The sequence below is a fragment of the Monodon monoceros genome, unplaced genomic scaffold, assembly GCF_005190385.1.
Source record: "Monodon monoceros isolate NGI ecotype Baffin Bay Population unplaced genomic scaffold, NGI_Narwhal_1 Super_Scaffold_10, whole genome shotgun sequence".
NCBI classification, from domain to species: domain Eukaryota; kingdom Metazoa; phylum Chordata; class Mammalia; order Artiodactyla; family Monodontidae; genus Monodon; species Monodon monoceros.
Genome location: NW_021703766.1, coordinates 11,557,380 through 11,581,665, shown reverse-complemented (window position 1 = coordinate 11,581,665; position 24,286 = coordinate 11,557,380). Strand labels below are relative to the sequence as shown.

The 24,286-nt window shown below is 37.1% G+C and overlaps 1 pseudogene; it reads right to left on the bottom strand.

Moving 5' to 3' along the window:
- Positions 1–18,575: 18,575 nt before the first annotated feature.
- LOC114885426 lies at positions 18,576–22,233 on the bottom strand (annotated as a pseudogene).
- Between the last annotated feature and the right edge of the window lie 2,053 nt (positions 22,234–24,286).

The window sequence follows — 24,286 nt, the reverse complement described above, 5'->3', positions numbered from 1 at the left end:
AAGATTTTCAGCTATTATTTCTTCATATATTTTTTGTTCTCACTCTACCTTTTCTCTCTTCTCATCAGAACCCAGTTACACATATGCTAGAACTTTTTACATTGTTGCATAGTTTCCTGAGTTTATGCTCATTAAATTAAAAAAACAATTTTTAATCTTTGCTCTATAGATTAGATCATTTCTATTTATCTGTCTTCAAGTTCACTATCTGTCAATCTCTAATCACTATTAAAAACATCCAATGGATTTTAAAATTTTCAGATTTTGTATTTTTCAGTCTTGGAATTTATAAGATTTTAAATCATATTTCTACTCTAGGATTTCCTATTTATTAATAAATTAATATTTCCCTTTAAATATTTGATATATTGTATATAATTATATAATTACAATAGCTTAGAACATTGTATGCTAAATCCAACATATGGTATATTACAGGATCAATCTTCTTTAAATGCCTTTCCTTTTAAGTATGGGTCTTACTTTCCATTTTCTTTATGTATATAATAATTATAGTTTGTATATTATACAATGTGCTAGTAAGTTTTAGAGACTCTGGATTATTTTTATTCCTCTATAAATTATAGCAGATTATAACAAATATAAGAAATTATTAACTTTAAGGAGATATGTTAGTCATTTTCTTATACTAAGCCTTTGAAATCTAGCATGTGTATTATAACTGTAGCACATATGAATTTGGACTAGCCACATATCAAGTCCTCAGTAGCCACATGTGGCTACCATATTGGATACACACATATGTGTGTAGCGATCTCAGTTAAACTTGTCACAAGAAAAGCTGAAATACATATTTTTACCAAACTTAAAGAACCGATACGACCAATTAACGTATGATTTTGAAGTATTTATCTTTGTGTCTACAGCAAGGTCCATCAGTTTTGTAAACTGTTGCTTTTGAAATCATATTTGCAGATTAATTTGTCAGCTGACGAAGAGAGGGGGATCTTATAGGCTGGTGTTTCATTGGGATTGACCAGTAGGTAAAACAGTCATCAACTAAAAGGAAATTGATAATAAGATAGAAACCTCAAACAATATGGAGGCAATTAAGGCTGCAGGTTGGAGCAATAACAATTCCAGGAGGGCATAAATATTAAACACAGAAGGAATTCAGCAACTGAAACAGAAAAGAACTGGACAGAAAGAGTAGGCAGTGCTTCGCCACAATGTTGAGAATATTATTTAGAATGATTCAGTATATAATCATTCAGCAAATAATACATCTTCTCTTTTCTCACATCCCTAAATGACATGTACATGATGCTCTTTTCCTCATTCTTTGCTTTTCAGGGGAAAAAAAGTTTATTTTAATTAGAGATAAACAGAAAATAGAATTAAGTACAGTCTTTTAAAAATGGTGATCACTTAAACTGCCCCTTGGATTTAGAATTTTGAGTCTGATTCTTACATTTTTAATAGGTCTAGTTTCCTGTTGAGACTGTTGTTTAGATTATCTAATTTGTCTCTTATTATTTGAAATTAGATCACCGTGAGTGCTCTTAGTCCTGTTTCTGTTCATGCACTAATCAAGGTACATAAATTGTGATAATTGACCTGGGTTTAGTTCTGTTCCTCCTTCTAGTTAATTAAAGATATAGTCATCACAAGTAGATAAAAGAAGTAAAATGCACTAATTGAATGATTATTTTGAGTATTAAAGACTCAGTACATAATCTTGGCCTGGTTATTAAAGATAAAAGTCTGCTTTTACTTGAGTTTCAGAAACAGGATTTTGGGAACTCAAATTTACAATAAATTGCCTTAAAATCAACTCAGTTTCCTTAAACTCAATTCAAGTAATTAAAATATCCTGGTTCACTAGCCTCATAGTGTTCAAGGTAGGTACATGAGATAAACCATGGACTTGGAATGGCTTGTCTCTCCCATGTTATTTTCTGAATAAAGAAAAGTGCATGTTTTTAGGTAGTGTCATGAGGGAATAGAGATAACTCTGTTTTAAAAATTTGAGTGAAAGATCAGTTTAATAGGGTAAAGAAAGAATTCCACCTTTCTGTATGCCATTGTAGCTCTAAACAAGGATCATAGATGAAAATAAAAGCTATAATGACTCTCATGGTAAAATCATGAAAATGCTTTTATTTAACTGATTCCAAATAAAATAAAAACATAAACGAAATAGTTTGAAAATCAGAATTGTAAAAAGGTTTTTAAAAAGTCTAAGCCACTCTCTCTTAGAAGATCCACAAACAAACATAATTGTATATATGTAAAATATACTGTGCAACAGAGAAAGAACTTTACCTAGAGAACTGGATGTACTTTGTCCTTCACTTTGGCAAACCTCTTTTTCTATGGTTCCAAAATTGATATCTGATCATGATATGGATCAGCCCTATAAGGAAAAAAGTATATTTTATTTTTTCCTTCTTGTCCCTCAAACTTTTTACTCTGAGACAATTTTAGATTTGGGTGCAGCTGTAAGAAATAACGTTAAGCGATCCTGTGTACTCTACCCAGTTTTGCCAGTGGCACCAACTTGCAAAATTGTACCACAACATTATAACCAGGATACAATCCACTGATTTTATTCAGATTTCCCCATTTTTACATGTACATTACATTTTTACATGTTGTCCTTTGAAATCTGTGGGGGATTGGTCCCAGGACCCACCACGGATACCAAAATCTAGGATTCTCAAGTTCTATAGTCAACCGTCTGCATCCAAGGAGGTCCCACATCCTCGGATTCAACCCACTGCTGATCGTGTAGTACATACTGTATTTATTGCAAATAATCCAGGTGTAAGTAAACCATGCAGTTCAAACCCATTTGTTCATGGGTCAGCTGTACTCATGTGTATGTGTGTGTGTGTTTAGTTTTTTGCAGTTTTGTCACATGTGCAGGTTGGTGTATTTAACACTACATTCAAGATACAGAACAGTCATATTATCACAAGGATCCCTCATGTTACTCTTTTATAACTACATCCAACCTTCCTCCCATCCCTAACCCCAGGCAATCCTTAATCTCTTCTCCATTTCTGTAACTTTGTTGTTTCAAGAAGATTATATAAATGGAATCATATGATATGTAACCTTTTGGTTTGGCTTTTTTCACTCAGCACATTTCCCTTGACGACATTTCCAAGTTGTTCTGTGTATCAATAATTCATTCCTTTTTGTTGGTGGGTAGTATTCCATGGTATGGATGTACCACAGTTTATTTAACCATTCATCCATCAGAAAACATGTGGTTTGTTTTCAGTCTTTGGCTATTGCAAATAAAGTTAATGACAAATGCTATGAACATTTGTCTACAGGTTTTTCTGTGTTCTTTCTCTTTTTAAAGAAATAACACATGTAAATTCTATGGACTTTTGTAATGTGGACTTTAAATACTTTATTTTGTTTAAAATTGTAAATCAAACAAGGTAGGCAAACAATAATTTCTTTGAAAATGCTTAACAAAATGTGTTTTGGAATCATCATTTAAAAGTAGTTTTTAGATTTGTCTGTAAAATAAATTTGAGCATATTCGAGATCAAAATTTCCTTGAAAGAGAAGAGAGGTGGTTGGAGGGAGGTGGTATGGAGTTCTCGTTGAATCAACTTAAAATGAAATTCCATTGAGTTCTCATAGAGCATGCTGGGTACTCCATCTGAGTGGTCTGCACCTGGGAGGACGAGGGCAGCAGGGGTCGAGCCTCTGGCACACTTACGGTGTTTAATCATTCCTTTTTCCTGGGGGAAGGTGAATGAGGAGTTGTCATAGGGCTGAATGTTAAACTAATTGATGTCTCTCTACTTTCCCTGTGGAAGGAAACAGCAAGCATTAGAAATGATTGTCTCTACCTCTCAATGATCTCATAACACCAAATATTACAATGCATAATGAATGCTATTTTGGATTCCTTTAGAATTACTTAACGAGGATGTTGAATACTATAGGAATCTCATGAGGAGCCTGTTTCTGTTTGTTCAGCTGAGGACCAAGACCTTGCTGAAGCAAAAGCTTTAATACTATTTACCAGAGGCTCACAGTAGCAGTGACATCCTCAGAACTTGGGGTAAAGAGAGTTAGATGTTTTCACAGCATTCTTTGTGTCCTTAATAAGGTAGGGAGCTCTGCAAACTATTGATACTTGTTTAAGATAAAAGCATATTGCTTTCTTCAAAAAATCCCCGAAAATCCAACAAAACCAAAACAGAGAAGTGACATACTTTGAAAAGAAAGCAAAGTTAAAAAACTACAAATTCCATACAATACCCACTTGCTTTCTAATATAGCTCTATTTCTACAAACAAGTTAGGGTTTAAGCATTTCACTGAATTATAAAGCAGAACTTGTGAGAGTAAATCTCACAGACAACAGTGAGATTATGTGTCATCCTTTTCTCATTCAATTTTTCAAGAGGAAGAAATTTCTTATCCTATAGCCTGTCTGTGTGTTCAGAGTAGAGGCTGTACATTGCCCTTCAGAAGTGGGGCCTGTTGGGTTTTTGTGTTAAGGTCATTTAAGTCACAAAGTCCAGCTATTTCTCTCTTTCTGCAAATTAAACACACTCCCTATTGTGTTGTAATGGATTTCAGTCCTTTGTTATTAAAGATCCAACTGTTCACCTCCTGAAACCAAGAGCTTTTTAATACATTGTTGCTTCATTTATCTCTGGGGAAGACACTGATCCACCCATTTTCGGCTGGAGTGATGCAGCACTCTCAATATTGCTGGCAGTAACACAGCAATAAAAGTGAACAGTAGACATTTCGGAGGAGAACCATTACCTTAACTCTCTAATGAGTTTTGTTTTTCAAGAGCTTTTCAGTCAAAAAGATTTACAGCAGAGGAAACCTCAGAGACAGATGACTGGCTCTTCAGAGTCTTATCAGAGACCTCTGGGATAACATTAATTGCACCAACATTCAAATTATAGGGGTCCTAGAAGAAGAAGTGAAAAAAAAGGGTCTGAGAAAATATTTCAAGAGATTACAGACAAAAACTTCCCTAACATGGGAAAGGAAATAATCAAGTCCAGAGACTTGAAGCACAGAGACTCCCATACAGGATAAATCCAAGGAGAAACACGCCAAGACACATATTAATCAAACTACCAAAAATTAAATACAAAGAATAAATATTAAAAGCAGCAAGGAAAAGCAACAAATAACATACAAGGGAATCCCCACATGGTTAACAACTGATCCTTCAGCAGAAGCTCTGCAAGCCAGAAGGGAGTGGCAGGACATATTTAAAGTGATGAAAAGGAAAAACCTACAATCAAGATTACTCTACCCAGCAAGGATCTCATTCAGATTCGACAGAGAAATTAAAACCTTTACAGACAAGCAAAAGCTAAGAGAATTCAGCACCACCAAACCAGCTTTACAACAAATGCTAAAGGAACTTCTCTAGGCAGAAAGCACAAGAGAAGCAAAAGACCTACAAAAACAAACCAAAAACAATTAAGAAAATGGTAATAGGAACATACATATTGATATTACCTTAAATGTAAATGGATTAAATGCTGGATGAGAGAGATATACCATGATGGAGAGATATACCATGTTCTTGGATTGGAAGAATCAACATTGTGAAAATGACTATACATCCCAAAGCAATCTACAAACCTAACCTTGCACCTAAAAAACATAGGCTGGCTTAAAGGATACAAAAACAAGACCCATATATATGCTGTCTACAAGAGACCCACTTCAGCCCTAGGGACACAAACAGATTGAAAGTGAGGGGTTGGAAAAAGATTTTCCATGCAAATGGAAAACAAAAGAAAGTTGGAGTGGCAATTCTCATATCAGACAAAATAGACTTTAAAATGAAGACTATTACAAGAGACAAAGAAGGACACTACATAATGATCAAGTGATCAATCCAAGAAGAAGATATAACAATTGTAAATATTTATGCACCCAACATTGGAGCACCTCAGTGCATAAGGCAAATGCTAACAGCCCTAAAAGGGGAAATTGAGAGTAACACAGTCATAGTAGGGGACTGTAACACCCCACTTTCACCAACGGACAGATCATCCAAAATGAAAATAAATAAGGAAACACAAGCTTTAAATGATACATTAAACAAGATGGACTTAATTGATATTTATAGGACATTCCATACAAAAACAACAGAATACACTTTCTTCTCAAGTGCTCATGGAATATTCTCCAGGATAGACCATATCGTGGGTCACAAATCAAGCCTTGGTAATTTAAGAAAATTGAAATTGTATCAAGTATCTTTTCCGACCACAACACTATGAGACTAGATATCAATTACAGGAAAAGATCTGTAAAAAATACAAACACATGGAGGCTAAACAATACACTACTTAATAACGAAGTGATCACTGAAGAAATCAAAGAGGAAATCAAAAAATACCTAGAAGCAAATGACAATGAAAACACGATGACCCAAAACCTATGAGATACAGCAAAAGCAGTTCTAAGAGGGAAGTTTATAGCAATACAATCCTACCTTAAGAAACAGGAAACATCTCAAATAAACAACCTAACCTTGCACCTAAAGCAATTAGAGAAAGAAGAACAAAAAACCCCCAAATTTAGCAGAAGGAAAGAAGTCATAAAGATCGGATCAGAAATAAATGAAAAAGAAGTGAAGGAAACAATAGCAAACATCAATAAAACTAAAAGCTGGTTCTTTGAGAAGATAAACAAAATTGATAAACCATTAGCCAGACTCATCAAGGAAAAAAGGGAGAACACTCAAATGAATAGAATTAAAAATGAAAAAGGAGAAGTAAGATATACATCACAGCAAAATCCTTTTTGTCCCACCTCCTAGAAAAATGGAAATAAAAACAAAAACAAATGGGACCAAGTGAAACTTAAAAGCTTTCTCACAGCAAAGAAAACCATAAACAAGACAAAAAGACAGCCCTCAGAATGGGAGAAAATATTTGCCAATGAAGCAACTGACAAAAGATTAATCTTTGAAATATACAAGCAGTTCATGCAGCTCAATATCAAAAAACAGACAACTCAATCCAAAAATGGGCAGAAGGTCTAAATAGATTTCTCCAAAGAAGATATGCCAACATATCTTCTTCAGCAGATTGCCAACAAACACATGAAAGGATGGTCAACATCACTAATCATTAGAGAAATGCAAATCAAAACTACAAGGAGGTATCACCTCACACCAGACAGAATGGCCATCATCAAAAAATCTACAAACAATAAATGCTGGAGAGAGTGTGAAGAAAAGGGTACCCACTTGCACTGTTGGTGGGAATGTAAATTGATACAGCCACTATAGAGAACAGTATGGAGGTTTGTTTTAAAACTAAAAATAGCATTACCATATGACCCAGCCATCCCACTACTGGGCACATACCCTGAGAAAACCATAATTCATAAAGAGTCATGTACCACAGTGTTCATTGCAGCACCATTTACAATAGCCAGGACATGAAAGCAACCTAGTTGTCCATCGACATATGAATGGAGAAAGAAGATGTGGCACATATATACAATGGAATATTACTCAGCCATAAAAAGAAACGAAACTGAGTTATTTGTAGTGAGGTAGATGGAACTAGAGTCTGTCATACAGAGTGAAGTAAGTCAGAAGGAGGAAAACAAATACCATATGCTTACACATATATACGGAATGTAAAAAAATATATATATGGTTCTGATGAACCTAGGGGCAGGACAGGAATAAAGATGCAGACGTAGAGAATGGACTTGAGGACATGGTAATGGGGAAGGGTAAGCTGAGAAGAAGTGAGAGAGTAGTTTTGACATATATACACTACTAAATGTAAAATAGATAGCTAGTGGGAAACAGCTGTATCACACAGGGAGGTCAGCTTGGTGATTTGTGACCACCTACAGGAGTGAGATAAGGAGGGTGGGTGAGAGATGCAAGAGGGAGGGGATATGGGGACATATGTATACATAGAGATGATTCACTTTGTTATACTGCAGAAACTAACACAACATTGTAAAGCAATTATACTCAAATAAAGATGTTAAAGAAATTTATTTTATTGAAGTATAGTTGATTTAGAATGTTGTGTTATTTTCTAGTATATAGCAAAGTGATTCAGTTATGATATATATACATTCGTTTTCATATTCTTTTCCATTGTGGTTTATCACAAGACATTGAATGTAGTTCCCTGTGCTATACAATAGGTCTTTATTGTTTATCTATTCTATATATAATAGTTTGCATTGGCTAATCTCAATCTCCCAATTCATCCCTCCCTACCTCCTATCCCCCTTGGCAACCACAAGTCTGTTCTGTATGTCTCTGAGTCTGTTTCTATTTCATAGATAAGTTCATTTGTGTCATATTTTAGATTCTACATACAAGTGATATCATATGGTATTTGTCGTTCTCTTTCTGACTTACTTCACTTAGTATGATAATCTTTATTTGCATCCATGTTGCTGCAAATGGCATTATTTCATTCTTTTTTATGGCCGAGTAGTATTCCATTGTATATATGTACCACCTCTTTTTTATCCATTCATCTGTTGATGGACATTTAGGTTATTTCCATGTCTTGGCTGTTGTGAATAATGCTGCTATGAACATAGGGGTGCGTGTATCTTTTTGAATTATAGTTTTGTCTGGATATATGCCCAGGAATGGGGTTGCTGGATCATATTGTAACTCTATTTTTAGTTTTTTGGGGAACCTCCATACTGTTCTCTATAGTGGCTGCACCAATTTACATTCCCACCAACAGTGTAGGAGGGTTCCCTTTTCTCCACACCCTCTCCAGCATTTATTTGTAGACTTTTTAATGATGGCTCTTCTGACCCATGTGGAGTCTGTACCTTATTGTAATTTTGATTTGCATTTCTCTACTAATTAGCAATGATTAGCATCTTTTCATGTGCCTGTTGGCCATCTGTATATCTTCTTTGGAGAAATGTCTATTTAGGTCTTCTTCCCATTTTTTTTGATTGGGTTGTTCATTTTTTTGTTATTGCATTGTATGCTGTTTCAACAAGTATTTTTTAAACTACCATACAAAATAAGTCACAAATGAAAAATATCAAAATTATGTTCCTTTTATTATTTGCTTTTTCCTTTATTTACTTCATGAACATGTCTTCCCTTGAAGTCCACTTATTTCAATATCTAAACAAATGTTCTGTTCACTGTAGAGTCTTATAAACAATTTTCCATATAGATAAATCATTCAATATCATATTTATGGGTTACCCTCATTTGATCATAGTGAAGTCAATGTTTTGAAAGAAATATTTTAGGGCTGCAAAGGTGAAAAACATGTGCTACAAGAAATTGTGCCCAGATCCCAGGGAATGAAATCACTGCCCCCAATTTAATATTTATCACTGTTTCTGGCTATCAGAAGCAGCATCAAATAATTCCTCAAGAGTACTCCTGGTTTTTGTGTGATCTGCTGCTCCGTCATGGCACTTTAACTGAGACATAGACACAGGAAAACCTTTCTTCCTAGCCTCTACCGAAATTGCCTGTAGACAAAAAGGAGCTCCCTATTTCCCAAGCCATGATAGCAGAGTCTGATGTCATCTCTCGTATTGTAGAAATAGAAAGAGGAAAAGTGTAGATGTTGTTAAAAAAACAAAATTCAACTGAGTAAATTTGAAAATCGAGTTGGCTTTATTCAACAATTCATGAATCAGGCGTTATCCCATCTAGTAAACAGAAGGTCGCTCTGAGGAGTTGTTCAAAATGGCAGGGGGGAGGTGGAGGGTGATTATAGGAGGAGGTTGGGGCAAGGAAGTGACTAGCAAAAGAAGAGAAAGAATTGTTTCAGGCCAGTCACCTTCTTTTGGGGGAAGGGCAAATGTCTCTCCTGTGGATTACCTCTTCTTCCTGTGTGTGTGTGTGTGTGTGTGTGTGTGTGTGTGTGTGTGTGTGTATTGGGGGTGGGTGGAGGAAGAGGTCCATATGCCAGATTACCTCATTGGTACTGACCAGAAAATTCCAGAGTGGCTGATTAAGATTATGTTCCTGGGGAAGGTCAAAACTGCAATTAGGTCACGTATTAAATCTAGGTTTCGTTCCGTGGGCTTTAGCATGAGTGATGCCATTTTGGGCCTGTGGTTTTTTCTTAACAAGGTTAACATTCGGGGCTCCAGAGATAGGTTACCTGCAGTCAGATCTGACCTCTACCATTTACAAGTAGTGTGACCTTAGGCAGGTTACTTAACACTCAGTTTCTCACCTGTAAAATGGGCACTAAAAAAAAAAAGATCTAAGCCCATAGGCTGTTATGAGGATTGAATGATGTAATACCTACAAGGTGCATAGGATATTGTGATGCATAGATTATGTCCACAAGGGCGAACTATGATTTTTCCCTTCTCTCTGCCCTGGTTGGGGTCCCCAACATCTACTTCCGTTATTGGATTTCCTCCTTCATAAAAATGTACTGCTTGGGAAATCCACCATATTTCAATGGCTTTGGGTATATACAGTAGTTCCTCCCTTATCTGTGGTTTCACTTCTCATGGTTTCACTTACCTGAGGTCAACTGCACTCCGAAAATATTAAATGTAAAGTTCCGGAAATTAACGATTCATAAGTTTTAAACTGTGCGCCATACTGAGTAGCATGATGCAATCTTGTGCCATCTGGCTCCAACCCGCCTGTGAATCACCACTTTGTCCATCACATTCCTTAGCGCTAGTCACTTAGTACTCATCTTGGTTTTCAGATTGACTGTCAAAGTGTTGCATGCTTGTGTTCAAATAACCCTTATTTTACTTAATAATGGCCCCAAACTGCAAGAGGAGTGATGTTGACAATTTGGATATGCCAAAGAGAAGCCTTAAAGTGCTTCCTTTAAGTGAAAAGTTGAAAGTTCGGGACTTAATAAGGGAAGAAAAACAATCCTGTGCTGAGGTTGCTGAGATGTATTGTAAGAATAAATCTTCTATCTCTAAGTTATAAAGAAGAAAAAAGAAATTCATGCTAGCTTTGCTGTCATGCCTCAAACTGAAAAAGTTAACAGCCACAGTTAGTGGCAAGTACTTAGTTAAGATGGAAAAGGCATTACACTTGTACAATAAGATATTTTGAGAGAACGCTAGAGAGAGACCACATTTATATAACTTTTATTATTGTATATTGTTATAACTGTCCTATTTTATTATTAGTTATTGTTGCTAATCTCTTGCTGTGCCTAATTTATAAATTAAACTTTATCATAAGTATGTATGTATAGGAAAAAACATATTGTACACAGAGGGCGGTACTATCTACGGTTTCAGGCATCCGCTGGGGGTCTTGGAACACAGTCCCCTGCAGATAAGGGGGACTACTGTGTTTTCTTTCTGTTCTTCTTTATAAACTCTCCCTTTGATAGGTTAACATCACACAGAGCACCTCTTCCCAGTGTAAAGACTGATAGAAATGTAAATACTTCAGCTTTCTGAGGAGGGAAGGAGGCCACATATGGGAAGAGGAAATAGACTGCCTTCTGTGCTCTTTCCTTGCAGATAACCTCACCATCTTGAAACCTCAGAGAGCTCAGCAAGAGAATTTATGGCTTGGGGAAGTAGCCAGAGCATTTTGTACCATTTTTCAGCAGAGGAATCTTGGAAACAATGCACTATTTCTAGTAAATGCAGCCTTCTTCATGTGTAGGGGGCAGGGTTTGGAGAGTCCTGTGGAAACAAAGCATCATTTTCCTGGATGCAGAATGCTTCAGTCTGTTCTTTTCTCTAAACACATCCCATTTTCAATTTTCTATTTTATTACAACTATGTGCAGTTGTGTCTCTTGTGCTTATGTTCTCACTTTGCTCTGTTTGTTCCTGGTTTAGGGGAAGTCTGTGTCAAAGACAGAAGCATGGGGACTCATGAGAGTCCTTCATGGGCAAATGGTAAAATTCCCAAGGTCCAAATACTAAATGCAAAACAGCACATGTTTTTTGTGCTCTAGGTTGACACACAAAATATATTCACATCTATATGTTTTTTTTTCTCATATGTTGATGGTTTTCAATTGAGAAATCAACCCTTTCCTCAAATCACGTGTCAATGACGGCAGCAGGAATCGATACTGAGGATGAGGGATGTACACTGTAGTGCTGTCACAGGTAGTATTCTGGTCCGAAATATGTTTTCTGGGTAGGTGTTGAGGCCGTGAGGATCTCAGTACCATCACATGACTTTTAGCACAGGGCACACGAGAATCATATTTTCATAACGTTTCTGGATTTAATGAAATAGTTTATGTTAGTCTCCCCAAATGAAGCAACAATTAGTACATTATCAGCTCCAGTTGGGACTCAAAAGATTAACGGTTTGAAATGCAGAAACCAGCTCTTACTGACATTTGTTGGAGGCATTTTACCTGATGGGTGGCCAGAATCTCTATTCCATTTTATCACGGGTCATAAAATGGGCCTGAGTGCTCTATATCTGCAACATACAGTGGATGGAATGCACTGATGAAATAAAAATAGAATCTGACAATTCCATACTTTGGTGATAATCTCTGATTTAAATGCTTTGGCCAAATGTTTGTCAGAGCTAAGATGTATGTTTTCTGATTGCCCAGTGCATGGGAATGTGGGAGAAAACACACACACACACACACACACACACACACACACACACACACACTCCCTCTCTCTCTCTCTCTCCAAACCATCTCTATCATTTTATTGCAGTTACTTCTTTGTTTTCATTTTACTGTCTTCCATTCAAAACTATGAAGAAGGAATAAATGTTCAAAGATTAAAGAAGTATTCTGATAAATAAGAAAAGTAAGTGTTGATGTCATTTACACAGATTTTTAATGACTACAAAATAATTTCATCTTCATTCCTGTGAAGGATTGGGAATTGATCCCCATATATAATGCAAGAAGAAGAGAGATGAAGACCTAAAACAGGACAACAAAATGTGCAGGAACTCTAAAAAGCCCCACCAATTTTAATAGAGTTTTGAGTTTTAAAACGTGAGCCTGACATATTCAGTAGAAATAGAATTCTATTTGAATAGAATAGAATTCAAATAGAATTGAATAACAAGTTAAAGATATTATTATTATGTAAATTAATAGGATAAGGTAATATAGTTTTAGAAGTGGTTTAATCTTTATTTGAAAGAACAAGTGTAGAATTTAGTAATTTTATTTTTTTCAAAATCAGATGCTCATTAGTGAGATAAAAGCAAGGGGAGAGAAACTCAGATAACCAAAAGAAATAAGATTATACACAGCCCTTAGGATGGGGCAACTTTTGACCAAAGCCAGATTCCCTGTGCTCCTCTGGCATACCTGCTGATGTGGACTCATTATCTGACAGATTAACAGTTACCCATTTTACAGAGGCCAACTACGAGATGCAGCTAGGAGGCAAGAGAGCCTGTCGTCAAAGCAGCCCATTGTTCTGAGGTGCTAGGGAACAGGCAGAGCTAAGAGAGAGAAAAATCTGGATCCAGATTCTAGGTTTTGTCTTACAGACCAATGATTTGAAGAATCAGCTAAAGGAAATTTTATTATTTGAAAAACCCATTTTGGAAAAATGACGTTCTGCGATTAACTCCATTCTAATGCCGCCCCTGGCTATTATGCTCTTTTAACAAGATGTAAAGGGCAAAAATGATGCAGCTCAGTTCCTCACATGTATGATCAGTTAGAACACGGACCAAGTGCCATCCTCCCTGCAAGCAGGGCCAGAGTGGTATTGACTGCTGCATGTACTAACCCTAACCCTCCAGCATCCTTCCTATAAGGATGCTTGGGATATAGTGGGCCTACCCATTTAATCCTGGATAATTTCCCCATGTCAAGAACCATAAGTTAATTACATTTTAAAAGTCTCTTTTGCCATGTATGGTAACATATTGGTAGGTTCTGGGGATCTGGACATAGACATCCTTGGGAGGGCATTATTCAGTTTACCACATCTATTTTCAGCTGGCTTGAATTGGGATTTTGTCACTTTCATCCTGGAGAATCCTAATTAAGACACAATGATTCTGCTTTTTTATTTACCTTAGAAGTCAACTACCTGTTATTAATATATACTTCTGCATTTAGTGCATATTATAAATTCAAAGAAGCAGAGATATTTATAAGAAATCACAATAGAATGTGAATTTCTAGTATTTTAATCCTCACTAGAGCAAATTACATATTTGCTTTCAGGCTTATTCATTTATAGTATTCAGATAATAACTCCTGATTTGCCTGATTCACAAGGTTATTGTGAAAATTAAATGAGATTTTAAAAAACCCACGAATTTCATGCTGCATGCATATAGAAATTACTGTTGTTTTGTCTCATGTATGTGTCAACCTTTAGGGTAAGTCATTCACTCAACAATACTGACTGTAGTTTTTGACCATTTGTCTTGCTATAATTGCTTTTGCGTCTTCCTCCAGGCTAATGAAAGAAAAAAAAAAGATATGCAGGTCCCCTCTGCTTGAATAAGGCAGAGAATAGGCAATTTCTTTTTTCCCTCTGCTTCAAAATCCATTGGGGAAAAAAAAAAGCAAAACAAGAAAAAAGGGAGGAAAAAAACCTAACTTTTATGGAAGCAAGGAAATGATCACACTCCAACACACCAAAATGGGAAGAAGATGTGTTAAGTATTGTGAAATAATGCTTAGAGATAAGTGAGGATAAGAGAAACCAAACATACCTTTTCAGATATAAGGGAAGTTAAAGATTCTTCTGGTAGCCTGTGACTGAGTCCAAGATAAATCTTTTCTGTTTAGTTCAGAGAGATGGGATACATGATTGTGAACCGGCAACACCTCAGAATGGCAGAGGAGATACTGATGAAGGGAAAACTGTGCTTCAGCTCTTTTTTGTTTGTTTTTTTTTTTAAATCTACAACTTAGCTTACAGTCTAAGGTGGGGGGATGTTGATGCTTCACCTAAAGAAGGTGGGAAGGTAAATAACAGTTGCCAGGTCAAAAATTAATACAAACACATTTGCTGTGATCACACTGACATCATGGATACTGAAACTGAAGGGGGATGTACAGAAAAACAGAAGAAATCACAGATTTGATGAGAGTGTGTTTGAAGTAGCATACCCAAATCTGTTACAGATGCCTCCATGAGATACATGGATGAGAAATGCTCTGCTGAGGACCAGTCAGAAAATAACCAGTATGAGATATGAGCACAATCACCCCACCACCAGTCAAAAGGGAAAAGGAGTTAAAATATAGGGGAAAAAAGAATATAGATTATAAAGAAAAATTGCCCAGTGGAGGAGAGGTTACCAGGATAATTTATATAATCAAAATCTCCCTAAACAAATTCCTTAAAGAAAAGATAAAATATTTTAAATTACATGACAAAAGGAGAAAATAGAGTGAGGAAAAAAATTAAGATATTGCAGAGATGAAATCTATATCTACCTAACTATATCTATATCTATATCTATATAGTCAACCTAAATAAGGAGGTAAACAGAGGCAAGCTTGAATTATCAGAATTTTATTTTATTTGGGAATAGCAGAGGAATTGCATTTTAGCAGATGCAAACTGTAGCAAGCTACAGGTGAGTCTGCTGAGGGTTCAGATTGGGCTGTATTTGGGGTGGGCTTGGAGTACGAAGAGGGGAAAGTCCAGTCATAGTCTAAGCGGTAAGTTCATTGGCTTGAGGATGGGGAGAGATCCTTGGTGGGTGTTTATTGGTCAGGAGCTAAGTTTTGGTCTTCTGTAAATCAGGCATTTATGGGAACTCAGTCTCTTAGTTCCTTTTTTTTTTGGCTGTGTTGGGTCTTCATTGCTGCGCATGGGCTTTCTCTAGTTGCAGTGAGTGGGGGCTAGTCTTCATTGCGGTGCGCGGGCTTCTCATTGCTGTGGCTTATCTTGTTGCGGAGCACAGGCTCCAGGCGCGAGGGCTTTAGTAGTTGCAGCATGTGGGCCATAGAGCACGCAGGCTTCAGTAGTTGTGGTGCGCGTGCTCAGTAGTTGTGGCTTGCAGGCTCTAGACTGCAGGCTAAGTAATGGTGGTGCACGGGCTTAGTTGCTCCACAGTATGTGGGATCTTCCCAGACCAGGGATTGGACCTGTGTCCCCCGCATTGGCAGCTAGATTCCTAACCATTGTGCCACCAGGGAAGTCCAGTCTCTTAGTTTTTACATTTTGTTTTCTTGAGGGCCCGTTGTGAGATTCTCCTTTCCATGTCCTCTAATTCCTTTTTATATTGAAATCCTTTCACAGTAGCATATACATATAAAATATATTCCAAATTAATTCTGAAGTATAAAACTGAACAGTTTTTTCTTTTTTTCCCTCTGATCTAAGATCTTGAATTGGTCTTGTGAAAAGGTGCAGCTTGTCCCAGGAAAAAAAGTTAATGTCAACTTTAATTGGTATTTCTAAAAAATGTAGGTTTTATTATTATTCAGGTAAAATGAGGCAAACAGCTCAGGAGGCAATTGCCATTGAATAAACAGTTTGTTCCTCATAGTTCCCAAGAGGAAGGACACATCCTGCCACACAGGACCACACAGGGAAGCACCAGGGCCCATCAGGAGGCAGAGGGAACAGAGAGAAAATGTGGGCACGAGCCTTTATCTAGGTTTCTGCGGGAGGGATTGGGTCAGGCAGGGTAAGCAAGTTTAGGATCGTTTATTTTAAATAACTTCAGTAGGCTCTGGGGTGGAGGGCTGCTCCTAGCTGTCTGTAAGCTGGAGTTGTCTGTAACCTGGTCTTGGGGTGATTAGGGCCGGGGAATACTGGAGCCAGTGTGAGTGCCTTGTGAGAGCCAGATAAAGGAGGGGGATGGGCTTTGGAATGGTTGGTTTGCATATGAAAGGCACACATTTGGTGGAGTTGTTGCTATCTCTAGGAATTAGTAAATCCCAGAGGAATGTCTCTGTCAGTGTAGGCAAGGCCCCAGATATCAAAGTACCAGGAAATACAGAAAACAAAAACTGTGATTAATATAAGTTGCAGTAGGAGGGCTCTTAAAAGACAATGAATTGCAATTCTAAAGAATGGTTTGCCATGCTATGCCAAAGTTGTCATTTATTGTGCACATGATGTAATATTTATTTAATTAAAGCCTAATTAAGTTACATTATATATTAGATCATTGAGTTACAGGGGAATATACTTTTGACAGTTTCATGTGGTAGTGTTCAAAAAGAAGTTTGTTTTCCTTAAAATTAAGTATTCTATGAATGCTCTATTGAAAATTTTATATTTTCAGGACAGAATGTTGGTAATGCCTCCTGAATTTGTATTTCACACTATGTAAATTAACACCTGAACAAAGAAGTAAGACTAATACATTTTAATAACGAAAAAACACTAAAAGAAATACATGGATGGTTACATTTCATGCATATGCCCACAGAGACTCCAGGCTCATAAGAGTTTGCATGTAATTGGAACCTGGGAGGTGTGAAAATCTGGATAAAAAGGAATTTAGGATTCCAGACAAAAAGGTAAAAGACAAAGGGAAGGACCGTTTATTAAGTCAGTGGGAGAACTTTTCATCCAGACTCATTAACATAACAACTAAACTTACTCTGAAACAGGTTTTTTCTTTTGTCAAAATAAATACCGCCATTGGTATTGAGAATCTTGGAACTGATCAGATGCAGTGGTAGAAAAGGGATGAGAAGCAAAACTAATTTATTTTGCAGAAATTGTTGGTCAGTTTATAGCACTTTGTAGACCATAGAAGTATGAGGTAACTATTCAATAAGTTATCATTCAGATACTTGTCAACAGAATAAAATAAAAAACTTCTGGTACTGTTCAGCAGGGGGCAAGTGTTATTTTAAAATAGATATCAGTGACTTAAAGGAAGGCATTGGGAATGTGTCTCATTAAAATCACAAATGGCATCGTGTTGGATGTGAGGACATACAGTCTGTAGCACAGAAATAAGATTCAAAATTTACTTTTTAAATTGGAGAAATGAAATGAACTGTCAAAATAGAATGAAACTGAGGAGGGACACAGTTGGCTCATTGACTGTGCACTTCCATCATTAAAGTTTCTCATCTGAAAAACAGACATAAAAGCTGTAAACAGACAAAGGACAAAATCCCTGGTCACAACATTGTTACCGGCAGCATGAAAATTTTTGATATAAAGTCTATACATGCTTGACTTACTTCTAAATGCCATGTGCATGAAATTCTTTTAAAACTCCACAGTTAAGTTTCAACTATTTAAGTTTTGTTGAGGATAAAAATCTCTGTATTTTCAACAACTTTACAAAGCTTTTTAGATAATTAGCAGTTGTTACTTTTAAGAAGTAAAAGTACATTTACTGTGCATTTGTTTTAGAGAAGGAAAGAAAAGATACTTCACGTCTAAAATATTTGATAGCAAACGCTTGCTTTTTCGTGTGTTGAAATGCACTCTGTATTTACTTTGATGAGATCTCAATTCCATCTATAGGCATACCTCGGAGATGTTGCAGGTTTGGTTCTAGACCACTGCAATAAACCAAATATCACAATAAAACTAGTCTCACGAGTTATTTTGGTTTCGCAGTCCATATAAAAGTTATATTTACACTACACTGTAATCTCTTAAGCGTGCAGTAGCATGATGTCTAAAAAAACCAATGTATATACCTTAATTAAAAACACTTTATTCCTAAAAAATGCTAAACAATATTTGAGCTTTCAGTGAGTCCTAATCTTTTTGCTGGTGGAGGCTCTTGTCTTGATGTTGATGGCTGCTGACTGACCAGGGAGATGGTTACTAAGTTTGGGGTGGCTTTGCAATTTCTTAAAATGAAACAGCGATGAAGTTTGCCGCATTAAGTGACTCTTCCTTTCATGACTGATTTCTCTGTAGCGTGCGATGTTATCTGAGAGTATTTTATCCACGATAGCACTTTATTTTTTCAAAATTGGGATCAGTCCTCTCAAGCACTGCTGCTGTTTTATTAACTAAGTTCATGTAATACTCTAAATCCTTTGTTGTTATTTCAACAGTCTTCACAGCATCTTCACCAGGAGTAGGATCCATCTCAAGAAACCACTTTCTTTGCTCATCCATAAGAAGCAACTCTTGATGCGTTCAAGTTTTATCATAAGATTGCAGCCATTCAGTCACATCCTCAGGCTCCACTTCTAATACCAGTTTTCTTGCTCTTTCCACCACATCTGCAGTTACTTCCTGCACTGAAATCTTGTACATCTCAAAGTCATCCATGAGGGTTGGACTTCTTCCAAACTCCTGTTAATGTTGATATTTTGACCACTTCCCATGAATCATGAATGCTCTTAATGGCATCTAGAATGATGAATTCCTTTCAGAGGGTTTTAAATTGACTTTGCCCAGATCTGTCAGAGGAAATCACTATCTGTGGCAGCTATAGCCTTGCAAAATGATGAGACTCGAAAGTCAAAATTACCCCATGATCCGTGGGCTACAGAATGGATGTAGTGTTAGCAGCCATGAAAACAACATTAATCTTATTGTCCATGTCCATCAGAGCTCTTGGGTGACCAGGTGCCTTGTTATTGAGCAGTAATATTTTGAAAGGAACCTTTTATTCCTGAGCAGTAGGTCTCAATGGGGGCCTTAAAATATGCAGTAAACCATGTTGTAAACAGATGTGCTGCCACCTAGGCTTTGTTGTTCCACTTACAGAGCACAGGAAGAGTAGATTTAGCCTAAGTCTTAAGGGCTGTACGATTTTTGGAATGATAAATGAGTGTTGGCTTCAACTTCAAGTCACCAGCTGCATTGGCCCCTAACAAGAGAGTCAGCCTGTCCTTTGAAGCTTTGAAACCAAGCATTGACTTCTCTTCTCTAGCTATGAAAGTCTGTTCTTTAGTGTAGCTAGCTTCATTAGTGATCTTAGCTAGACCTTCTGGATAGCTTCCTGCAGCTTCTGTACCATCAGTTGCTGCTTCACTTTGTACTTTCGTGTTATAGAGATGGCTTCTCTCCTTAAGCCTCGTGAGCCAACCTCTACTAGCTTCAGACATTTTTTCTGCAGCTTCCTCACCTCTCTCAGCCTTCATAGAATTGAAGAGAGTTAGGACCTACCTTGCTGTAGATTAGGCTCTGGCTTAAAATGTCGTGGCTGGATTGATCTTCTGTCTGGACCACCAAAACTTTCTCCATATCGTCAATAAAGCTGTTTTGATTTCTTATCATTCATGTATTCACAGGAGTAGCACTTTTAATTTCCTTCAAGAACTTTTCCTTTGCATTCACAACTTGGCTAACTGTTTGGCTACAAGAGGCCTAGCTTCTGACCTGTATTGGCTTTTGACATGCATTCCTCACTAAGCTTAATCATTTCTAGCTTTTGATTTAAAGTGAGATTTAAAGACATGTGACTCTTCCTTTCACTTGGTCACTTAGAAGTCACTGTAGGGTTATTAATTGGCCTGATTTCATGTTGTTGTGTTTCAGGGAATAGGGAGGCCTGAGGAGACGGAGAGAGACAAGGAATGGCTTGTCGGGGGAGCAGTCAGAACACACACAACATTTATGAGTTAGGTTTGCTGTCTTATATGGTCACAGCTCATGGTGCCCCCAAACAATTAGGATGGTGACATCAGAGATCTCTGATCACAGGTCACCATAACAAATACAGTAATAATGAAAAAGTTTGAAATATTGAGAGAAGTACCAAAATGTGTCACTGAGACATGAAGTGAGCAAATGATGTTGGGAAAATGATGTTGACAGACTTGCTTGATGCAGGGTTGCCACAAACCTTCAGTTTGTAGAAAATGCAATATCTGTGAAGTGCCATAAATCAAAGTGCAATAAAATGAGGTATGCTTGTATTTATACTGAAACCCAATCAATAAACTAATGTATGCAGGAACATTGGGAATGTTCTTCAGAAGGAAATTGATAGAATATAAGTGTATGCCACATTGGGCAGAACATATATTTCCATGTACGTTTTAACCGCGGGTCTTAATGATCATTTATGTTGCTTAAGCAACTTCCAAAGGTTATCTCACTTGCTCATTATAGAACTTAAGTAAGGATGACAAGGTAGATACTAATGTTTGCTTAAAAAAGAGAAATTTATCTTCTCTGTCTGAGTTATTTCACTTGGCATGTGATCCTCTAGATCCATCCATGTTGTTGCAAATGGCAAGATTTCTTCTTCTTCTTTTTAATGACCATTGTATGTACAGACCACATGTTCTTTATCTATCTGCTGAGGGACATTTAGGTTGCTTCCATACCTTGGCTATTGTAAATAATGCTGTGATGAACATAGGGGGACTTATATCTCTTTGAACTAGGATTTTTATTTTCTTCAGATCGATACCCAGGTGTGGAATTGCTGGATCTTATGGTAGTTCTATTTTTAATTTTTTGAGGACCCTCCATGCTGTTGTCTATAGTGGCTGTACCAGTCTACATTCCCAGCATGTGTGAGGGTTCCTTTTTCTCCACAATCTCACCACAATTTGTTATTTGTTGTCTTTTTGATAATAGTCATTCTGACAGGTGTGAGGTGATATCTCACTGTGGGGTTTTTTTTGTGTTTTTTTTTAAATTTTTGGCTGCATTGGGTCTCCATTGCTGTGCACAGGCTTTCTCTAGTTGTGGCAAGCGGGGGCTACTCTTGGTTGCGGTGCTCAGGCTTCTCATCGCGGTGGCTTCTCTTATTGTGGAGCATGGGCTCTGGGAGCTCGGGCTTCAGTAGTTGTGGCTGGCGGGCCCTAGAGCGCAGGCTCAGTAGTTGTGGTGCACAGGCTTAGTTGCTCCATGGCATGTGGGATCTTCCCGGACCAGGACTCAACCCGTGTCCCCTACACTGGCAGGCAGATTCTTAACCACGGCGCCACCAGGGAAGCCTCTCATTGTGGTTTTGATTTGCATTTCCCTGATAATTAGTAAGCCATGTGGTGGTACTCACAGAAAGATGTCTGTAAGAACACTCGCCAAAAACATTGATAGTGATGAGGCAATAAAATTTATATTTTAAAGCAGGACAAGAAAAAGAGTTAAACATAACATTATCTCTCTGTGTCTTTGTTTGGGCTGTTTCCCTCCCTAATGTGCAGTGCACATCTGCATTATACATTAACCCAGAGACTCTCAAAGATGAGCGTGCCTGTTCAACTGTAAAGATCAATTTTTTTTTTCTTTCTTCTGACACCAGCAGTGTAACTTCTTAAAAGAAGAGTGTTTTTTCCCAGCTCCGTAGGGGGTCATGGTGACTTGTTGCTCACTTTGTACGTGCTGACCTGGACCGTGTATCCTCCGTGACCTTTGTGTGAAACATCAGTATGCCATTCTGATGTACGATCCTTTGTCTTAAAAATGTACATGATGTGCCTTCAACTTCTAACAGGCGGAACAGTTCTCAGAGCTTTCTGAGAATCTGCTTCCCGGGCTATAATCCTCAGTTTGGCTCGAATAAAATTCCCTTTTTTTCTTCTTAACTTGATAGTTAATTGAATTTTGAACTTTTATAAACAGAAAAATTAAAGAAGTAAATGAAGGCCTAACCAACCAAACAAACAAACAAACAAAAAAAAACGAAAGAGAGCTTAACAGAGGGAAACTATGGTATAAGAGGGGCAGCATCATATTAAAATAGAGCACTAGGTAATAACCTAGCATGAGATCGAGTGTGAGTTTTGACACCAAATGGATGGATGGATATCACTTGATATTCTTTGGCGTTAGCATTTGCTAGTGTTGCTTTTACTTTCCTATTATTTCTAAAATGTGTCATATTTCAGTACATTCTAACCATTTCCTTGCCTCCAAGATCCTTCCCATCACAGGTATGATCCCCAGCTTTGTCGTTCATGTAAACAGTTAGAGAGTACCACACACACACACAATGAGAGTGTAATAAATACCAGTGCTTAATGCTATTATCGTTAGTATTATTATTCATTCAACAAATATCTGTTGAATATGTATGATAATTCTGCTGTGTGTGTGTCATATTTGAAAACACACACGATTTGTCTTTATAGATCTTGTACTCTAACGGGAATACAAAAGGTATCTATTCAAAACCCAGCTCTCCTGTCATGTTGCAACAGCTGCTCATTTTTTATAAGATAAAGTCCATAGCATTGACATGTTACCCAAAGTCTTTTGTATCTGACATTTCCCTGTAACTTCAGCCTTACTACTTGACATTTGCTTACATTTATACCTCTCAAAGCACCCATGTTTTGTAATTCCCTTGTCTGTCTGCACATTAATCATGCAAAAGCTCCCCTCTGTGCCTTTGTGTGTAATATTTCCCTTACTTAGAATTTTCTGGAAACAGTGTAAAACTGGCTAATCGATGCATCTTCTTTAAGATTTGGCTCAAATTCCACCTTTTCTATGTAGCCTTCTCTGATCTTTTCTCAACCTCCAACCTTTGTGTTATTTCTGAATCTGACACGTTGGTGTATAACTATAGTTCTTAGCTGGGGGCCATCTTTCTCCATAGGGGACATTTGGCAATATCTGGAAACATTTTGGTTGCCACAACTGGGGCGATGCTCCTGGCATCCACTGGATGTAGGCCAGGGATACTGATAAAAGTTCTATGATGCTCAGAATAGCCTCCCACAACAAAGAATTGTCTGGTCCTACCTGTCAGGAGTGCTGAGGTTGGGAGACCCATGTTGGTGATTCTGCCCCAGCCACTAGGTTATGACCTTCCCCTGGCTAGTAGCTCTGTCTTACTTATCTCTGTCTCCTCAGCATTAAGTCCAAAGCCTGCAACATGTTTATTAGATATTTCCTGAATACATGAGAGAAGGAAGGGAGTAAAGTATGCATGACTATATAAATAAAGTGTTTGTTCAATAATAAAGACATTGACAGTATTTTGACCAACAGCAGTGCTTCCCAACTGGGGAATTAAACTTTTGAAATGGAGTGGCAGGCAGCAGAAGGAACAGGGGTATGGGACAGAGGAATCACAGTCATTGAGGATTAAAGTTCTGATAACAGAAAAGGAGAAAATATCAGAGATTCGTATGTACGGTGACATTTTCAACAGTTTAAAGCTTTTATTAGATGGAAAAAAGTATTTGAATAATTTTTATTATTGCAGCCAATCAAGATTAATGATATGTATAGTTTCAATAAACAAGGTTATTTATCCTTTTATTAAAATTAGAATTAAGGTAATGTATCTGAATATTAACACAACATTGATGATTTAAGATGTGCTGTCTCAGTCTTTCTCACTTTTTTCCGGGTATAAAATTCTGTGTAAGCAAATACTTCTTTTTTATGATATTAGTTGATGGTAGGTGAAAGAATTCTTATAAAATAGGAGCTACTTCAAACTTTCAAACTAAAATCAAATGGAAACAGTTTTAAAGTTTAAAATAGTTCTTTAAATTTTTATGCCTTTTATGC